This window comes from Callospermophilus lateralis, chromosome 15 (assembly GCF_048772815.1).
Source record: "Callospermophilus lateralis isolate mCalLat2 chromosome 15, mCalLat2.hap1, whole genome shotgun sequence".
Classification (NCBI taxonomy): domain Eukaryota; kingdom Metazoa; phylum Chordata; class Mammalia; order Rodentia; family Sciuridae; genus Callospermophilus; species Callospermophilus lateralis.
Genome location: NC_135319.1, coordinates 39,324,176 through 39,344,404, shown reverse-complemented (window position 1 = coordinate 39,344,404; position 20,229 = coordinate 39,324,176). Strand labels below are relative to the sequence as shown.

The following is a 20,229-nucleotide window of genomic DNA, read 5'->3' as shown; positions in this document are numbered from 1 at the left end:
GGAATCTAAGTAAGGAGATAAATATAGGCGCTCCAGTTGTGGGAGTACACTTTCATATGTAAGCAGCCAGAAATAACTAAGGCCTTGCTGGGGATATAGCGTGGTAGGGCACTTGCCTAGAAATAACCAAGGCCTGACTATTGCTTCATTTAGACTTTGTAATCAATTTGATGGCTTGTGGAGAGAAATAAAAGACCTATGGTTGCAGAAAATTCCTTTGAAAATGATAAAACTCATTCATCAATCTATGTTTGTATCATCATCTTGAAGTATGTATGATTCACATATTCATGACGTGTTTGAGGATCAGAGACTGAACATAATACAGACTGACTTTTGTATCCTTGTCACATCTGGAATAGCTAATATAATGGACGACATAATCTTCATCTTTTTAAATGATGTCTGGAGGGTAGATAATGATCATTTATTCAAAGGACTCAGGAATCCACTCTTTTGTGATACATTAGAGTTTTAGAGGACTTGTAGGAAATTTATCTTTTAGAAATAATTATGCATAGTTTTCTGTTGTTTATTATATGTACCTTCCCCTCCACATACACACATAATGCACACATTATTCAATCCAATAAAGAATAGAGAATGCATGTCCTTTTAGATGCTTAGTTCTGATTCAAGCAAGTCATAAAAACAATACTTAATAAATAGTAGGCATAAAAAATAGGACTATAAAAAGGGAAAAATAATTGTCAAATATTTCATTAATCATTAAAAATGTTAAATCTTTTTAAAGTAAAATTATATTTAAAGCATACAAATTTCTTTTGACATACATACATATAATGAAATGATTACTATAAACAAACAAATTGACATATCTTACTATCCTTTCTGTGCTGAGATTACCTGAAATCTATTCTGTTTCAGCAAATTTCTAGTATAAAACACAGTATTATTATTTGCAATCATCATGTTATCCATTAGCTGTCTAGTTTTAATTATTCCAAATCATTATAACTTTATACCCACATCTTCAACCTTCCCCACCTCTGTGCACTTATGACCACTTTTCTACTCTGCTTTTACATGTTCAACTTTTTTGAATTAGGCATGTGACATCAAAAAGTATTTTTCTTTTTGCATCTCCATGAATTCACTTAGCATAATGCCCTCTAAGTCAATTCATGTTGTTGCAAATGACAGGATGTCTTCCTTTGTTAAGATGGAATAATGTTCCATTGAATAACACATAAATATAATCACAACACACAACCACACCATAAGTAATTTATCTGTTTATTTCTCGACACAAATCGTGATTATTTCTATATCTTGGCTATTGTGAACAACATCTCAGAGAACCTACAGGAATAGCAATATCTTTGAGATAATACTTCCAATTTCTTTGGCTAATGCTTAGAAGTAAGATTGGTAGATCAAACAGTAGTTTTGTTTCAGGTTTCTGAAAAATTCATATGTTGTTTCCCAAAGTGTATTAAATGAAATTCTCACCAATAGTGTTCAGGGTTCCCTTTTCATGACACCATTACCAATGCTCCTTATTTTTTGTCATTTAAATAATATGTCATTCTAACAATTGTAAGATGGTATCTCATTACTGTTTTGATTTGCTTTTCCCTAATGATGAGTGATATAGAACACTTTTTCATATAGTGGTTTGCCCTTTTTTGTCTTCTTTGGAAAAAATGTATATTTAAGACCTTTGACCACTTTTTTATGTTTTTATTAGTGCACTATAATTATACATAGTATTGAGATTCCTTTGACATAATCATACATTCAAGGAATACCTTTTGCTTCACTTCAGTTCTGTACTTCCCCTTTCCTTCACCTCTTCCCTCCCCACCTTTTTTTCCTTTACTACTCTGTCTTTCATTTGCTTATATTTTTAAACTATTGCTTTATAGATATACATAAAGGTGAAATGCTCTGTGGTATATTCATATGTGTACATAGCATAATTTGGTAAATTTCATTTCACAGTTCATCCCTTTTCCCATTCCTTCTTCCTCCCCTTGCTCCATGGAATCTCCTTTCCATTTTCATGGGACTCCCCCCCTCCTTTTGCCCCTTGTTTCTGTTTTGATCTAGTTTCCACATTTCCAGAGAAAATGTTAAACGCTTGACTTCTGAGTTTGGCTTATTTCACTTACCATTATTCTCTCCAGTTTTATTCATTTACCAACAAATGCCATAATTTTATTTTTCTCCATGGCTTAGTAAAACTCCATTATGTGTAAACCACAGTTTCTTTATCCATTCATCTGTTGATAAGCATATGGGCTAGTTCCATAACTCTTGTGAATTGTGCTGCTGTAAACATTGATTTGTTTGTTTTGTTTCGTTTCTGCTTTTCTTGTCTCAAGACCCACTTCTTTCTATAATTATGTAATGGACAATATTTAAATAAGAAATAACTTGAGACCTGATGCCATTTGAATCCATGTGCAGGACTTTCATGGTATTTTAGGCATTATCAGTACGTTACTGCTTTATATCAAGTCCAGGGGTTTGGATTTTTTGTGTTCATTTTTTGTTTTCTTGTTTATTTCTTTGTTTTGTTTTACTTGTTTATTTTTTTTATCATTCAAATAACTTAAAGATGGTTCTAGTGAGTGTTGTTAGGTCTAATTTTACTTCATTTTTACTTTTACATTTAGTTCTTTATGGTCCTAGCCCAGAAGAAGTAGGGATACTCCTTTCTTTGACAGTCCCTTATTTGACTATTTTGGCTTTGTTTCAAAATTCTTGAGACATTTTTAAAAGTTCTTCTCATCCTCTCAGCTCCCTCTTCCAGAAATGCAAATGTTCCTAGATTAGAGTTGCCATACTCAAGAAATAAAAATTCAAATGCCCAGTTAATTTACATTTCAGATAAACATTTAATAAATTTTATTGTGAGAATGTCCTATGCAATATTTGGACTACATAAATACTCTAATAAGTAGCTGTTAATGAGGAACTCAAATGGGTATCCTGGATTTTTCCTAGTAACCCTAAATCAGGTCAAAAGTGTCCAGAATAAGTGGACTAGCCCTGGATTATTATGTTCACCTAGATCTTAACTCACTCCCCCATCACTATTCTAATATTAATTATTTAGTTAACCATATTAACCAGATTTGAAATATCAATAGCTGTAGAAAATATTGACCAACATTTCATCTAATTATAAATCAATGGAAAATTTCTGCATTTGTTCAATAACTGCAAAATAACCTAAAACATCTGACATTACAATATTTGAAAACTTAACCTTTTAATGGGGAATGAGGCAAAGATGTCTACAGTTAATTTTAACATTGTTTTAGAGGTACTAATTGGGAAGAAAGATAAAAAATAATGGTGTAAGAATTGGAAAGAACTGACTACATAGAAAATATAATGCAAATTAAATTATGATTACTAATACATGAGTTATCCAGCTTGTGAATACAAGGTTAGTACTTTAAAAATATTCCATAGACCAGAATAAATAGGATTAGAAATTAAATTTTATAAAATATAAGGCATTTCATGCTCTTGGATTAGAAGAATTGTTAAAATGTTCATACTACCCAAAGCAATTTTCAAGCTTAATATATAATACATATCAAATATCTAAGAATTACTTGATAAAAATGTTATGTAAGACTTATGCAGAAAGCTAAGAAATGTAATTGAAAGAAAAGTACATAAAAACTTAAATCTATATCTTTCAATCTCTGAATATTATGTTAATAGATAATAAGACTAACTATTGTAAAGCTTACAAGTATCCATAAAATAAGTACAGCATCAATTAAAACTTTTAAAATTTTATGTATTGAATTTCAAAAATCAATGAACCAGGAGGGGTGGCACAGACTTGTAATCCCAGTGGCTGGAGTGGCTGAAACAGGAGGATGGAGAGATCAAAGCCAGCCTCAGCAATGGAAAGGTGCTAAGCAACTCAGTGAGACCCTGTCTCTAAATAAAATACACAATAAGGCTGGGGATGTGGCTCAGTGATGGAGTGTTCCTGAGCTCAATCCCGTGTACCAAAAAATAAAAATAAAAAAAATAATAAGAAAGCTCATATGAAAGATCAAATGGATAGGAATGTTACCTATCCTTTAAAAACAATATATTAATCATTAGTACTACTCACCTAATATTTCCCTTTCTTCTCTCACTTGAGGTGATGAATGGTCATGTGACATGTCCTGTCAATGGAATGGTAAAATAACATTTAAGAGGTGATGAACAATTTATACACTCACTCTCTTCCCTCAGCTAATATTGTTAATAATATGTGTAAGAGAGAGCCTGCTGGATCAGCCTGGGCCCTCGAATTAGAGGAGATCAAGTAGATGCTCCAGACTCCACAAAATGGAATTGTGGTGAGAACATGAATAATAAACCCAAGGCAAACAAACAAACAAACAAAACTCTGTAGTTATTGACCACTGAAATCTAGGATTGTTTAGGATTGTTTAGGATTATTCTTGCAGTGTAACCAATCCTATCCTGACTAAAATAAAGTATAATAGAGAAGAAATTATTTTATGGAAATTACTGAGACTTACTGTAAGGCTATAGTTGTTAAGATCACGTGTTACTGGATCATGAATAAGAAAATAGAATAAGTATGCAGAAATACACTTTTATTAGGCCGATTTGACATAGTAAACATGGGGAAAGTGTATTCATTTGAGTAAACAATACTGTGACAATTGTATATGTATGGATGAAAATGAAATTTGAGTTCTATCTCATAAATTATACAGAAAAATTTCATATAAATTAATAACTCAAATGGGAAAGGTCAAACAAACTTTTAGAAGATAATGTAGAAATATGTCTCTATGCGCTTGTGATTAAAAACTGTCAATAGGAAACAAAAAGCACTACATAAAAATAAACAGCTAATTAATTATACCACTCTAAAACTAAAGACTTATTCTTTTGAAAATATATCTGTACATCTATTAGAGGATGAAAATATAAACCTTAACTTGGGAAACATATTTGCAAACTGCATAACTCACAATGGATTCAACTCCAGAAAATAAATAAATATGTAAAATTAATCGTTGCTATATTTGTATGGATGTAGATAAAATATAGGGTACATAAAATATATAAAGGCAAAACCTAGTAGAAAAATGGGAATACGCAAGGGATTTTATCATGCTATTTTCAAAAGACAAAACCCACATGTTTAATAAATATACAGAAAAATATGTAACTTCTTTATTGATTAGAAATTCCAAACAACTGTTCCCTACACACACCGGTACTTCCTTCAGAATGACTATAAGTTAGAAGACTGACAATACCAAGAGTTGTGAAGATGTGGAATATCAAGAATACTCATATATTGCTTGCAGTCTAAATTTTTATGGATACTTTAGAAATATGTTTGGCATTGTCTCTTGAAATGGAAAGTGCATATATCCTATGACCCAAAAACTTCATTTCCAGATAAATCCTCTGAAGAAATCCATGCATATATAAATGAAAACATATATAAAAAAAGCAATAGCAGCATTCAATGCAATAGCCTAGAAACAACTACAATGCTTGACAGAGTAGATAAGTACTTTTTGTTGTATTCATATAATGGAAGAACAACAATAAAATGACTTTTAGTGTTATACAGCAACTTGCATGAATCTTACAAGTATTATATTGACAAAAAAGATAAAAATAAAATTTACGTTTTTAAAAACATCAAAAAAATCTAAGATAAATTTATAGTGCTTAGAAATGTATTCTAATACAGTAACACTCTAAAAATTAAGATATAAAGTGTATATAATTCATGGCAATATTTTTTTCCTCAACTTGGAGGTTAGTTATGATAATTTTTAAAGTTTACTTTGTTTTATATGCTTGTAATTTGTCTAATTTAACTGCTATATAAAGTCTTAGAAGAAAATGAAAGATCCTACTCATTAATCTTTAACTTTTTGCATATTTAATATTCATATATGATTTGTTAAGTTACTGTGAGAGAGTTGTACTCTGCAGTGTGATTAATTGAAGGAACAACAGTCCTCATCGTTTATGTTTTCTAACTGGAATAAAATGGCTTCTTATATAATTATTTTCCTAACTAGAAGGGCAATAGGACACTGTTATTTTAAATTTGTGTAGGACCAAATAAATCAACAAAAAGTACACAATATATATTCTCTCTTTACATGGAATTCAATAAAATTCTTAATATTATATAACAACATAACTTGTGGTATTTGACAAAATTTTTATCCGATAACTTTGTGTTTACCAGACAATAAACTTAAGATATAAGCAAAACAAAACACAGTTATCCAACAGATATAAATATAATACTAACTATATTTTTTCCTCAGGTGGTAAAACTTTTTGCTCATGTAGTATGATCAGATAGATCCAATGCATGAAATACTCAAAAGACTTATTAATTTGATCCTAGAATGTATTGCTAAAAATAACACAGGGGGCTCACATTTTCTACAAAAGCAATGCCCGTGTGCACTTATTAGAATGCTTTGTAATTTGTTTTTTGGGTTACATTCTTACTAAATAATAAAAATAGAAAATAAACTGAAGTGACATATTCAGTTACAGGAATTTAAAGTTTGCTTTTAATGATTAGCTATATTTTTATATCCCCTTGAAATTAGTTCTTCCCAAGTTTTAGGATATGTTCAATATGAAGCCTTCAGTTAACTATCCTGCCTACATTAGAAAAGATTTTATAGGTCAATAAATAAGTTGTGTGGTACAAGGTAGAAAGGATAATTTATAATGGGACTAGTACATTTACTGGGAACCTGGCCATCCTGTATCTGTCATAGCACATAGAAATATTTAATGCCAAAGGGGACATTATATCTGACAAGATGTTGGGTTACTTTTCTGTCTGAAGTAAATCCTAAAATACCATTAAATCCTTCTTTATTAACTGGTTTCAAAAGCTGAAACAGTAAATAAAATTATTGATGGAACTAATAATTTTGTTTAAAAGTGGAAAAAATAGAGAAAGTGCTGAAAAAATACATAGCTAAATTCTGAATATGGATGATTTAACAATTTTAATAGATTCACCTATTTCATCATTAGCAGTGAGAGAATGAAAATTTGTAAATCCCCTATAATTGTGGACTGGATCCTGTTACATGCTACTAACACCTTCCCTTATAATTCAAATGAATTTGAGAGATGAGCAGAGATATTTTTAATAGGACAGATTTTTAATCAGATCTAAAAGATTCATTTCTCTTCTATTTTGGATTTATTCATATTTTTAAACAAAAATTAACTGTAAAACCTTTTATAATTCCTCGAGTAGAGATAGTGATGAGTAGTACTATGATATATGTCATTTTAGATTGTTCAGTGTAGATGGACATCAAAATTCAAAAAATTAAAATGCATTACATATTTTTAACTTGTTCTTTTAGTTAATATATCTTTTTGTTAAATTTATGTCCATCTTAATTTATTTAGGATAAATTCTTATAGTACTATCACTAAGTCAAAGAATTAAATTAAAATATTTTTATTTGTGCATTATACATGATAGTGGCATGCAATTTGACAAAATTATATATGGGTGAAATATAATTTGCTCCATTTCAGTTCCCAGAACTTCCTTTTTAACTCACTCCTCTCTTCTCCTATCCCCTTTCTCTACTGTTCTTCCTTTTATTTGTTTGTTTTTTAATTTGTGCTTTAAAGATATACATAAATGCAGAATTCACTATGGTATATTATATATGTACATAATTTTGTCAATTTCATTCCACATCTTCTGACTTTTCTCTCCAACTTCCTCCCTCACCCTCATTTTCTTTCCTCCACTGAACTTTCCTCAAATTTTGTGGGATCTGTCACCATTTCTTTCCTCTTAATTTGCTCTAACTCTCAGATATGAGAGAAGGCATTTGATCCTCAACTTTCTGAGTCTGGCGTATTTAACTCAGCCTGATGCTCTCCAGTTTCACCCATCTGCCAGCAAACACCATAATTTCACTCTTCTTTATGGCTTAGTAGAACTCCATTGTGGCTGTATACCATATTTTCTTTATTGATTCATCTGTCGAAGGCCAACTAAGCTAGTTAATAGATTCACCTATTTCATCATAAGCAGTAAGAAAATGAAAAATCTCAAATCCCCTGTAATTGTGGATTGGATGTTGTTGCATGCTGTTAGTAAACAGCTATCCTCACAATTCAAATTAATTTGAGAAATGAGCAGAGATATTTTTAATAGGAAAGATTTTTCATAACATGGCTGCACTACTTTAAATATTGATATGCCCATTTCACTATAGAATGCTGATTTTAGTTTTTTGGTTTTTTTTTGGATAAATACTAAGGAGTGGGATAGTTGCATCATATTGTGGTGATATGTCTATTCTTTTGAGAAATCTCCATTCTGCTTTCCAAATTGGTTGTACTACTTTGTATTACTTCAAACAATGTATGGGTGTACCTTTTCCTCACCAGCATTTATTATTATTAGTATTTCTGATAATTGCCATTCTAACTAGAGTGAGATGTAATATCAAGGTAGTCTTTATTTCCATTTCGATGATTGGCAAGGATGTTGAGCATAGTTTCATATATTTGTTGGTCATTTGTATCTCTTCTTTTGAGAAATATCTGTTTGGTTCTTTTGCCGTTTTATTGTTTGGGTTACTTGTTCTTTTGATGGTAAGTTTTTTGGGGTTCTTTATATATTCTGGATGTTAATCTCTTGTCAGAGGACAAGATTTTCTCCTTTTCTGTAAGCTCTCTTTTCAGATCTTAATCATGTCCTTTAACATGCAAAAGCTTTTAATTTAATGCTGTTTCACTTATTTATTTTTTGTTTTATCATCTCTTGAGCTTCAAGGGTCATTAAGAATGTTGGTGCTTATGCTCATATGTTGGAAGGCTGTCCCTATATTTTTCCAGCAGTTGCAAAGTTTCTGGTATAATTCCAAGGTCTCTAATTCATTTTAATTTGATTTTTGTGCAAAGTGAGAAATAGGGATCTAGTTTTATTCTTCTACATATGAATATCTAGTTCTCTCAGCACCATTTGTTTAAAAGACTGTTTTTATTTCAACATATATTTTTTGGCACCTTTGTCAAGTACCAGATGACTGTAAGTATGCAGGTTTGTCTCTGTGCCTTCTATTATGTTCCTTCCTATGTACTTTGATACCAATATTATGATATTTTGTTACACTCTGTAGTGTAATTTGAGATCAGTGATTGTAATTACTCCAGCATTGCTCTTCTTGCTCAGTATTGCCAAATGAATTTTAGAATTATTTTTATTATAATTCTATGAAGAATGTCATTTGTATTTTTATGGATATTGAATTGAATCTGTATAATACTTTTAGTAATATGGCCTTTTTGGCAATATTAAGTCTAACTATCAAAGAACATGGTAGGTCTTTCTATCTTCTAAGGTCTCTTTCAATTTTTTTCTTCAGCATTTTATAGTTTTTATTGTAGATGTCTTTTCACCTCCTTGGTTTGATTTATCAGCCCCCCTCATTTTTTTTGAGATTACTGTGAATGGGACACTTTATCTGATTTCTTTCTCAAAAGATTCTTTATTGGAGTACAAGAAAGCTATTGGTTTATGAATGTAGATCTTATATCCTGCTATTTTCCTGAATTTTTTTTATCAACTCTAGGAGTCTTCTGGTGGAATTTTTGGAGTCTTCTAGATAGGGGATCATGTCATCAGCAAATAGATAATTTCACTTCCTCTTTTCCTATTTGTATTCCTTTAATTTCCTCTCTTAACTGATTGGTCTGGCTCAAGTTTCAAAGAACTATATTGAATAGAAGTGGTAAGAGTAGGCATCCTTGCTTTGTTTCTGATTTAAGAGGAAATGCTTTTAGTTTTTCTCCATTCAGTGTGATGATGTGTTATGTATAGCCTTTATAGTGTTGAGACAAATTTCTTCTATCCCAAGTTTTCCCATTGTTTTAAGTATGAATAGATGATAGATTTTGTCAGAGGCCTTTTCTGTATCCATTAAGATGTGATTCTTGTTCTTAATTCTGTTTATGTGGTGAACCAAACTTGTATCCTTAGGATGAAACCTAATTGATTATGGTGTACTCTCTTCTTGAAGTATTTTTGAATGTGGTTTGCTAATATTTAATTAAGGATTTTTACATCTATGCTCTTCAGGAACATTCATCAAGTAATTTTCCTCCTTGATGTGTCTTTGTCCAGTTTTGCTATCGGGGTGATACTGGCTTTGTAGAATGTACTGGGGAGGGTTCCAATACATTTCATGAAATAATTTGAGGAAGTCTGGTGTTAGTTTTTCTTTAATGGTCTGTTAGAACTCAGCTGAGAATCATCTGATTTGGGAATCTTCTTTATTGGAAGGTGTTTAATTATTGTTGCAATCTCATTATTTCATATTGGTCTGTTTAGGTTTTCTTTATCTTCCTGATTCAATTTGGGCAGGTCATATGTATTTAGAAATCTGTTGATGTCTCCTAGATTTTTCCAACTTATGGGAGAATACATTTTCAGAATATTTTCTAATGATACTCTGAATTGCAGAAGTGTGTGGGTTAATATATTCTTTTTCATCTCAAACTTTGTCAGAAGTATCCTTATTAATTTTGTCTGGGTGAAATATATATTGGTGAAAGGACTAGTTAAAATCATCCAGTAGTATTGTATTGGGGCCTTATCTAGGATTTAATGTGAGGAATTTTTTATGTAATTAGGTGTACTGATATTTGGAGTATAAATATTTACAAATTGTATATATTCTGCTGGGATTTTTTTTTCTTCCACCAGTATGTGGTGACTTTCTTTGTCTATTCTGATTAACTTTTGCTTAAATTATGCTTTGTAAGACATGAGAATAACTATTTTCTGATTGTTTTTAGACTCCATCCAAATGGAACATTTTTCCAACCCTTTTACTTTCAGCCTGTTGATGTCATTGCATTTAAGATGAGTCTCTTGCAAACAACATATATTTGGATGTTGTTTTTTTTAATTCTATCATTCTGCAAATCTGTGTCTTTTAATTGGGATTTAAGATGATTTACATTCAGTATTATTTTGGATAGATGTTTGTTATTTCTTTTTATTTTGCTGTATTTAATTTGGTCTTAATTTTTATTTAGTTAATTGTTTTACTAGAGAGTTTCATCCATTTCAGAGCTTTACAAATGAATTCTTTTTTGTACTCTAATTTGTTTTTGTTTGTTTGTTTGTTTGTTTTTGGTAGTGCTGGCTTAGTGGTCATGAATTCTTTTAATTATACTTATCATGAAAATTTTATTTTTTCTTTGATTCTGAAAGATACTATTGCTGGAGATAGCAATCTTGTTTGGAAATTGCTTTTTTTTTTTTTCTCATAGCCTGGAATATTTCATTTCAGTCCCTCCTTGATTTTAGTGTCTGATTTGAGAAGTCATAAGTGAGCCTTGTTTACCTCTACATGTGACCAGGTTTTTTTTCTTGCAGTTTTTAATATTCTTGACTTACTTTCTATGTTAAGCATTTTGACTGTGATTTGTCTTGGAGAAGTTCTTTTTAGATCTTATCTATTTGTTTTTCGATATACATCCTGTATATAAATGTCTACCTCATTTATAATGTTATTCTCTGCTAGTATTTCACTGAAAAGATTCTTAATCCATTTAGCCTGTACCTCTGTTCTCTTCTATCCCATGTAGCTCAAATTTGTTCTCTTTAATGCTGCCCCAGAGTTCTTGTATAATTTAATAATGGTCTTTCATTTTTTTTCCAGTATTGCACACTGAGTATTCAAGTTTTTATACGAATACAAGGCCTGAATTTCTTTGAGGCCTGAAATTCTACTTTCTTTTTTTTTTATTTAATGTTTTTTAAAAAAATATGTATTTTTTTAGTTTTGATACAGTATCTTGATTTTATTTTTATGTGGTGCTGAGGATTACCCCAGTGCCTCATGCATGCTAGGTGAGCACTCTACCACTGAGCCACAACCCCAGCCCTGAAATTCTACTTTCCACATAATCCATTCTGTTGGTGATACTTTCCATTGAAATTTTAATTTGATGCATTGTGCCTTTTATTTCTAGTAGTTCTGGTTGATTTCTTTTTAGCATTTCTATTTCTTTTTTGAAGTGATCTTTCACCATTTGCTCTCTTAACTAATTCCTTAGATCTTCTTTTAGATCAGTAAACATTTTTTTACCCAATTTAAATATTGCTGTGATTTTTATTCAATTTGAAGTCCTGATTAGAATAAATGCAGTGAGAATGAAGCTTTACAAACATTGCAAAATTACTACATCATTGCAATATGGTTTTACTTTACATACAGAGGGAAAAAAATAACATTATATTTAAGGCAACAATGATATGTGCAAATCGAGAACATTACCCTGACAGTCCTTGGTAAAAACTGTTTGGGTTAAATGGTAGCTGTTGAGGTCAGTCTTTGTTCTAAAGGATAAGCCATGAACAGTTTCATTCCTTAAAAAAACAAAGCAAAACAAAAACAATCTCTTCTATTGACCCACAATGGCCAGAAGCAGCTTTCAGTAATCTCTAATTGTGTCACTCCCAATCATTGTGCCCAAGGGCTTCTGATACATCTGATTGAACATCTGTTTTATTGGTACAAGTTCAATCTCAGTTTGAGAGATCACAATCCTAACCAGAGTGGAGTTGTCTGAGCCTGTACCTTTCATGGAATAATACAGCCACTCAGCAAAGAAAGCAGGACAGTTCGGGGTACATTTCAAGATGGTCTTCAAACTACTTTCAACATATCCAAAAAACTCCAGGCCCACACTGCTTAACAAATCTTGATAAGAAATCCTGGAATAAGCCTCCATGGTAGCTTTTAGCTGAGGAAAGCTTCTTGTGACAAGGATCATGTTAAAGCAAGATCCATCTGTCCCTAGTTCCCCTTACCAGCTTTATAGAGACACTGACATCTTCTTGAGCCATTTAGTGGTTTGCACTCTGATTCTCATCACAATTTCCCTGACACATGGATACAAGGAACCATTCAGACATATCTGACCTAATGTCCTTTTCAAGATCTCTTCCAAATTCTGGTTGATAACATATGACAGTTTCTTGGATATCTTGTTCTTGTGTACAAAATCTGTATCAATACATGTTCCTGAGTTTCTGCTCCCTGCATTGCATTCCATAAACTCCAGGCATCATAAGATGTAGGAGGCAGGAACAGGGAAATAATCAGTTCTTCCACATTTCTACTCAACTCTGACTTGAGATCTTTGATTAAATCCTTGCCATACATGGTCTTAAAAGCTGCTCTAATGTTTTGCCTCTGATCACTTGGTGCTGGTGGGTAGGCACCTCCTCCCATTGGAGGAAAGCCACTAGGATCAATATACTGACCTGGAGGGAGGAAAGATGACATCTGACCTACAGGCGGATATGCAGAGAAAGGTGGGTAGCCTGTGCAGGGATAGCCTGGGTATGATATTCTGACCAGGAGCAGTGTCAGAGCCCAACCAACTCCAGGGAAAGATGAAGCCTGAAAGGACCAGGAGAGGGCAGGACTCTGGCTGAGCTCAGAAAATTTTTAATAATTCAATAATAAACTTTTTAATAATATAATAATTATTATATTATTTAATATAATAATAAACTTTTTATAATAATTTTATATCTTTCCAGGATTTTCATCCACTTCAATATCTGTGAGTTACTTGGTTAAGGGATTGCAAATTTGGGGAGAAAGCTTCTTTATGTATTTCTTCATGTTTTCTGAGGTGGTGGACTTGCACATCTGATAAAGATGGATTCTTCTTCCTCTTTTATGCATTCGTCTTTTGTGTGTAGTTATCATATTTGTTATTAGAACTTCTCTGTTTTTGCTGGGTGAGTAGATTCTAGGAGTGGGACCCAAATTTCCCCTCTAGAGGTTTCTCCTTGGGTCCCTTCATTGTTTTGAGGTTGTTCTCTATTCTTTGTGTTGAAGTATTGTTGGAACTTGAACTAGTTCATGCTTGGAATGAGGTTTATTGTCACTTGGTATTCACAGTTCTGTGAATATAGCTCTATCCTGTGAACTATTATCTCAATAACTTCCCAGACCTTTTTAGAAAAAGGGGAGCAAGAAATTGCAATAATGAATATAACTAATATTCAGCCTTAAAATGAATGTCTAGTGCCTACTATAACATCTGTAACACTAATTGCCACATGAAGAGGTATGGGGGGTCAACATTTAGTATCAGTACCAACAATAAATAGCTGTGTTTTAAATCTAACATTAAACAGCATGTATCAATGATAGCATCCAAAGTATTAATAACCATAACAATAATGATGACAGGGGGTAGGAATTATATAAAAGTAAAAAGTTCTAACAGAGAGTGAAATTATAGTTAAGTGAAGAGAAATGAGATACAAAGATAAGGAAACTTTGAATATTAAAAAGTGAACAGAGAAGAAGTAGGAAAGGAATAGCAGGTGACATCTATAAAGAAGGAGAATAAAAATAACCATATTAAAAAAGAAGTAAGTAAAGGAGTAGAGGAAGAGGGAAGAGCAAAATTTGGCTATGAAAGGGCGAAGAAAGTGAAGAAGTAGTAAGAGGAATAAAAACAAAGGTAAGAACAAACAAAAACTCAGACCAAAACAAACCTATATAAAATATTACTTCTCCAAAGTCAAAACAAGCCTAAATAACAAACAGGTAAAGAAAAAAGCAACTAAGATGAAAGAAAAATAATCTACATATATTAATTTATATATTATACACACACAGAAACATACATACATATTCTCCACCTTATCAGAGCATGAGGACACCACACACACACACACACACACAGAGAGAGAGAGAGAGAGAGAGAGAGACAGAGAGAGAGAGAGAGAGAGAGAGAGAGAGAGAGGAACAAGAAAAAAGAAAAGGAATAAAAGAAAAAGAGAGAGAAAATTCTTAATGAAAAAGAGACGGTCTGTTTCCCCTGAGGTGGTCAGAACTGTTGGCAAGGATGGATGTTCATTCTTATGTTCTTATGCCATTCTTTACATTTCTTTTTGGGCTGTGCACACTTAAAAACTGGAACCAAAGCTGGTTATAGTAGCTCTCAGCTGTCCATCTCAAGGTTAGGCTGGAAAGTACTGACAACTGGAGTTTTGTCTAGATAGATTAGGTCCATGAACTCCCACAGTAGGGCTAATATAGAGATCTCAAGTTGCTGGTGCTTACTTTTGGCTGTCCTTTTGCACTTATTGGAAGGTATTTGAAATTAGATCCATGCACTCTGTTGCTGGGCAGATGTGATATCTGTTGTACACCTGAGTTTCAGGGACTTCCTGATAATTGTACTGTTGGAGTGTAGGATCTGATCTTCCACAGGTTTCATATATTCCACCATCATGGATATGTATTTCCCAGGATCAGACCTGGAGTGCTGATGTGACTGTCACCAATTTCTGGCCTCCTCCTAGCTGTTTGCATGGGCTGCCAGTAACAAAGGGCACTCAACATCTTTCCCCTTGGCATTGCTTGCCTGGATCACTCTAGGCACAACCCTTTCTGTACCTGTTTCAGTTGCATTAGCCCAGGGACACTTTGAGCCCCATAACAGCTAACTGCTGGGATGGGCTAGCAACACCCTTTTGAACTGTGCAAACTGCCACATGGTCACTGGTAGATGCTTCCTGCTGTGACTCTGTGCTCAATAGCAGAGAGATTCTTATCACCTTTAAATCATCACCCTGCCCCACTGTCTCTGGGTCAGATAAGATGAGCTCCTCTCTCTATTTCACAGGTTCTCCAAAACAACTTGATTTGCAGTGTTTTCCTCTTTCTGCCTTTGTTATCCTTCCCCTCTGCAGTGGACTGTTGGTGCTGCCACTGAAGTCAGTGAAGTTAGCACATCTCTTAGCATATCTTGTTCTATGTTCAAAGCTTCTAAATTTCTGTCTCTATGATTATTTTGCTGTCCAATGTTGAATTTTATTGTATTACCTCAGTCACCTACCTCACTGAGAAGCAATATTCTGATGCTTAAATCTCATACTGAAGAGCAGCTAAAGAGTATTCCCTTCCTCTTGTATGCCATCTTTACTTCACATTTCATATATCTAAAATCACTTTCTATGTTGTTAAATATTATTATTCTATTTAATTTTCATGACTATAAAGTATTTCAGTAGAGAACTGCATTATCATTCAGTTAATGAATCTCCATTTGGCCTTGTACTGTATACAGTGTTTATTAAACAATACCATGGCCCCTTTATGTTAAATTTAAATATGTGCATTTGTCTATTGCATTAGAATGCATTTCTAAAAGTAAAAGTTCTACTTTGAAGACCCTGTTCATTTTAACTTTTTATTCATTGTAAAATGCTTTTCATAGATAGATATAAGAGCTTCAAAATGTGTTGTTAGCAGTCCTTTGATCATATGAATGTATTAAATGTTGTTAAGTTAGAGTTAGAATCTACTGTGTATCAAGGGGATGAACAAAGAGAACACTTTTCAGGTATGAACACATTTCACAACCTAACACTTACTTCATCCATTAAAAAAAAAAAAAAAGCTACTTCACTTTGTAGAATATCAAGACCACTTTCAAGTGGCATCACACAGTATTTAAGAAAACAAGTTTTGGAGGAAAACCTGGATGATTTGTAGAGAACATTTTAAAATAATATCATGATCCTTTAATGGGTTAATAAGAGGGTATATGAGAGATACATTTTAATAATATATGAAAGTATCTCAGATGTACGTAATAAATTCAAGTTCAAATTAATACTTTATTTTATAGAAAAATACATTATTGAAATTTTAATACATTGATATTTTTGTACATGATCCAAAAAGGAAGTACAGAATGAAAGCACCAAGGAGATGCCAAGTTGATATGATTAAATTTGAGGAAATATTTAGAGCTTTGGTATATTGAGTACAAGTGAAACAAATCAGATTCTTTTGATATAAATACAATGAACAATAGTTCCCCTTCTGTCTTCAGGGAATATGTTCCAAGACCCCTAATGGATCTGTGATATTACCAAACTGTAATAATACCGAACCCTATGTATACTGTGCTTTTTTCCTATACATTCATACTGAAATAAAGTTTATCAGTTAGATGCAGTTAGAGATTGGCAATAATAACTAATAATAATATGGATAAATTATGAAATAATACTGTAATAAACTTGCCAGCATCATAACTACTCTTTTAAGTTGACTCGTCATTAAGTAAGAATTACTTGAACATAAGCACTGCAATGCTGTTGATAGGCGATCTGATAACCACAGGCCTACTTAAGTGAACACTGGGTGATACTATATAAAATGTGGAAACACTAGACAAAGGGATGATCATGTTCTTTGTGGAATAGAGTGGACTGTGTGAGATGTCATGCTACTCATAATGCAAGATCATGAATTGTTTATTTCTAAAATTTTCCATTGAACATTTTCAGATAGCTACAATAAAACCATAGTTCAGATGGAAGTACTATAGATTCAAGAAAAAAATCATTGAAACCACATCTATATAATAATGAGATTTGTATGGGAGAGGAACTAAGCATCACAGTAGATTCTACATTGCAATCATTATATTAGTGCAAATTAGTTAAAAATATTTGTTAATATTAGTGGCTTTTATGAGAAGAAAAATCCCAGAAAAGTTTAGCAAGTGCTATAAATATCCCATAGCTGTCTAATTTCCATACTTTGGTTTTAAAGACTGGATGTAGAAAAGACCCAAGTAAAATTAAGGAAAATAATCAGTTGGAAAAATCTATATATGAAAACCATCTGTTATAGAATTTTAAAGCCAGTGAGTGAATAATATCTGATTTCATATAGTTTTGAAAGATCTATAAAAGGTAAACACAGGCTTATTCATTCATAGATTTCAACTTGAAATATAGCTCTTCCTTTGTTCATAAGGTCCTGCCTAGACCCAACTCAGGCTTTTCAATTTCCATATAACCTTAACCTTGGCATTGGTCTCTGCATTACTTTTTTGGGGGAGTGGGAGGGGATCATATCCAGATCCTCATGCATGCTCAAGGGTTGTATGCCTGAGCTGTGTCAGTCATCCTTCTTTGTTAGTATTTATGTTAAGACAGGATCTCAGTAGTTTGCCAGGCTGATCTTGAATTTGTGATTTCTCTGATTCAGATTCCTGAGTGACTAGGATTATAGGTATGTACCACCACACCTGACTTCTATATTGCTTTTTAAGAAGAAAGAAAAACAAACCCAAAGCTACTGCTACTTATGCTCACCTACAGCTGTTTACCTAATAAAAATCTCAACTTCATTATGGAAATTTAGGACATCTATGCTAACAGCTTTGAATTTGCCTCTTCCCAGAAACCGTTGTTATTTTTTCTGTCCAGGGTAACCGGATACACACGGCATGATCATACAAAGATGATAATCTTACTTTTTAAAGCATTATCTTCTCTAAACGAGAAACTACCAAAGTGAATTTCATGTACTCTAATAGCTTGTATTTCAAGTGAGACTATTACAATCCCAATGGACACCCACTCATTTTGTTGTGATGCTATTATTTACAGACAGAAATTTAATTTTATTTACATAGATACTTTACATATAATACTCCATGTAAATGCCTTGTCATCCCAAATAGTTCATGCATTCTAGTTCAGGGATCATAGCTAATATTTATATACTCAGTGCTTAAAACATTAAAGATTTAATACCTTCTTTATTATTGTTATTTGTGGTGGTAATGTGTCATATTCTAGTAATAACAAATAAATGAAGTGTACCTTTTCCTCAGAAAATGGGTTGATTCATATTCTCAGAAGACAAGGAGATATTTTTTAACATCTAACAGGAAATATACAGGTGTTTTACTTAAGTAATTTTAATCCTTTAGATTAGCACTTTTAAATATGTAACATGTCCATGAAGAATCTAGGATGTTGTTAAAATGCAGCTTCTGATTCAGTAAGTCTGTGTTGGGACCCAATATTCCACATGTCTAAAATCTCCTAGGTGATGCTAATGTTAGACAGCAGATGATACTTTGAGAAGCAAGGTTTTAAACAACTGTATGAGGTAATATAAGTATGATGAGAGCAACAATGCTGATATCAATAGTAACTTAACATACACTGTTTTGCTTGAATTAAAGTTCTACAGGATATGTAAGATAGCTCTAATGTGCAAACAAATCTGATAAGTTGGGAAATCATAAAATCATAAAATAATAGACCTAGAAAAATTTTTGAAAAACACCAATAAAGTCAATTAAACCTAATACATTGGGCTGAGGATGTGGCTCAAGTGGTAGTGCGCTCGCCAGGCATGCGTGCGGCCTGGGTTCGATTCTCAGCACCACATACAAACAAAGATGTTGTGTTCGCCGATAACTAAAAAATAAATATTAAAAAAATTCTCTCTCTCTCTCTCTCTCTCTCTCTCTCACTCTCTCTTTAAAAAAAAAAAAACAAACAAACAACAAAAAAAAACCTAATACATCAACTTTCTCTAAATACACTCCTTTTCCACTGAGCTAAATTTTATCTAGAATTTGTTTACCAAAAGACAGTATTGGAACAGAAGACATTTATCTTTCCTTTAAATACACAATAGCTCCAACATCAGATTAGTTAAAATCAGCAGTTTTCCTCATATTTCCACCATATGCAAGTAATCTTTTGATAATTATTTAAATGGTTTATCAGTAAAGTCCCAAATGCCGAATCAGCAGAGTAAAGTATCTGCCCTAGAAGCGCTCAGACTGAACTAGTAGAAAAGCAAGCAGTTTGGTTATACTGGTTGTGTTGTACAAACAGACAAGGCACCGAAGACAGCAGGAAAACAGTTTTAATTGGCTACAGCCAGGTTCAGAGGGCACAGCTTTTGTTGTAATCAATTAATCCCCTAAACCCCAAGTTCAAATAGTTCTATTATTTTATACCCAGCATGTAAAGAGAGGGGCTCAGAAGTTCACAGTCTGCAGAAGTTCACATAAAAGCAGCTTTTTCTTTCACTATTTTGAGCAATTTACCCTTCAAGGACAACACCTGAGAAGGAGAGAGCTTCTTCTCCCCTTTCTTTCCTCCCCCTGCCAGCTGTTACCGTGGAGCCCAATTGGTAACTTCTCTTATGTTGGAAATGTACACATCTCTTGAGCCCAGCTCAAGGCCGAGGCCTTGCTTAAAGGATTTGTTCTTTTTTTAATTTTTTTTTAGGTTACACTTTGTATTTGCAAACACATTTCTACAAACTATTATACTAGATAAGTATTTGTGAAAAACTA

At 32.6% G+C, this 20,229-nt stretch overlaps 1 protein-coding gene and 1 pseudogene across 1 annotated transcript in view; one reads left to right on the top strand and one right to left on the bottom strand.

Moving 5' to 3' along the window:
• The window catches only part of Ctnna3 (catenin alpha 3), a 1,643,966-nt gene that overhangs the window by 1,055,876 nt on the left and 567,861 nt on the right, over positions 1-20,229 (top strand). The gene's annotated exons all lie outside the window — the stretch shown is intronic.
• On the bottom strand, positions 12,472-13,358 carry LOC143381488 (annexin A7 pseudogene; annotated as a pseudogene).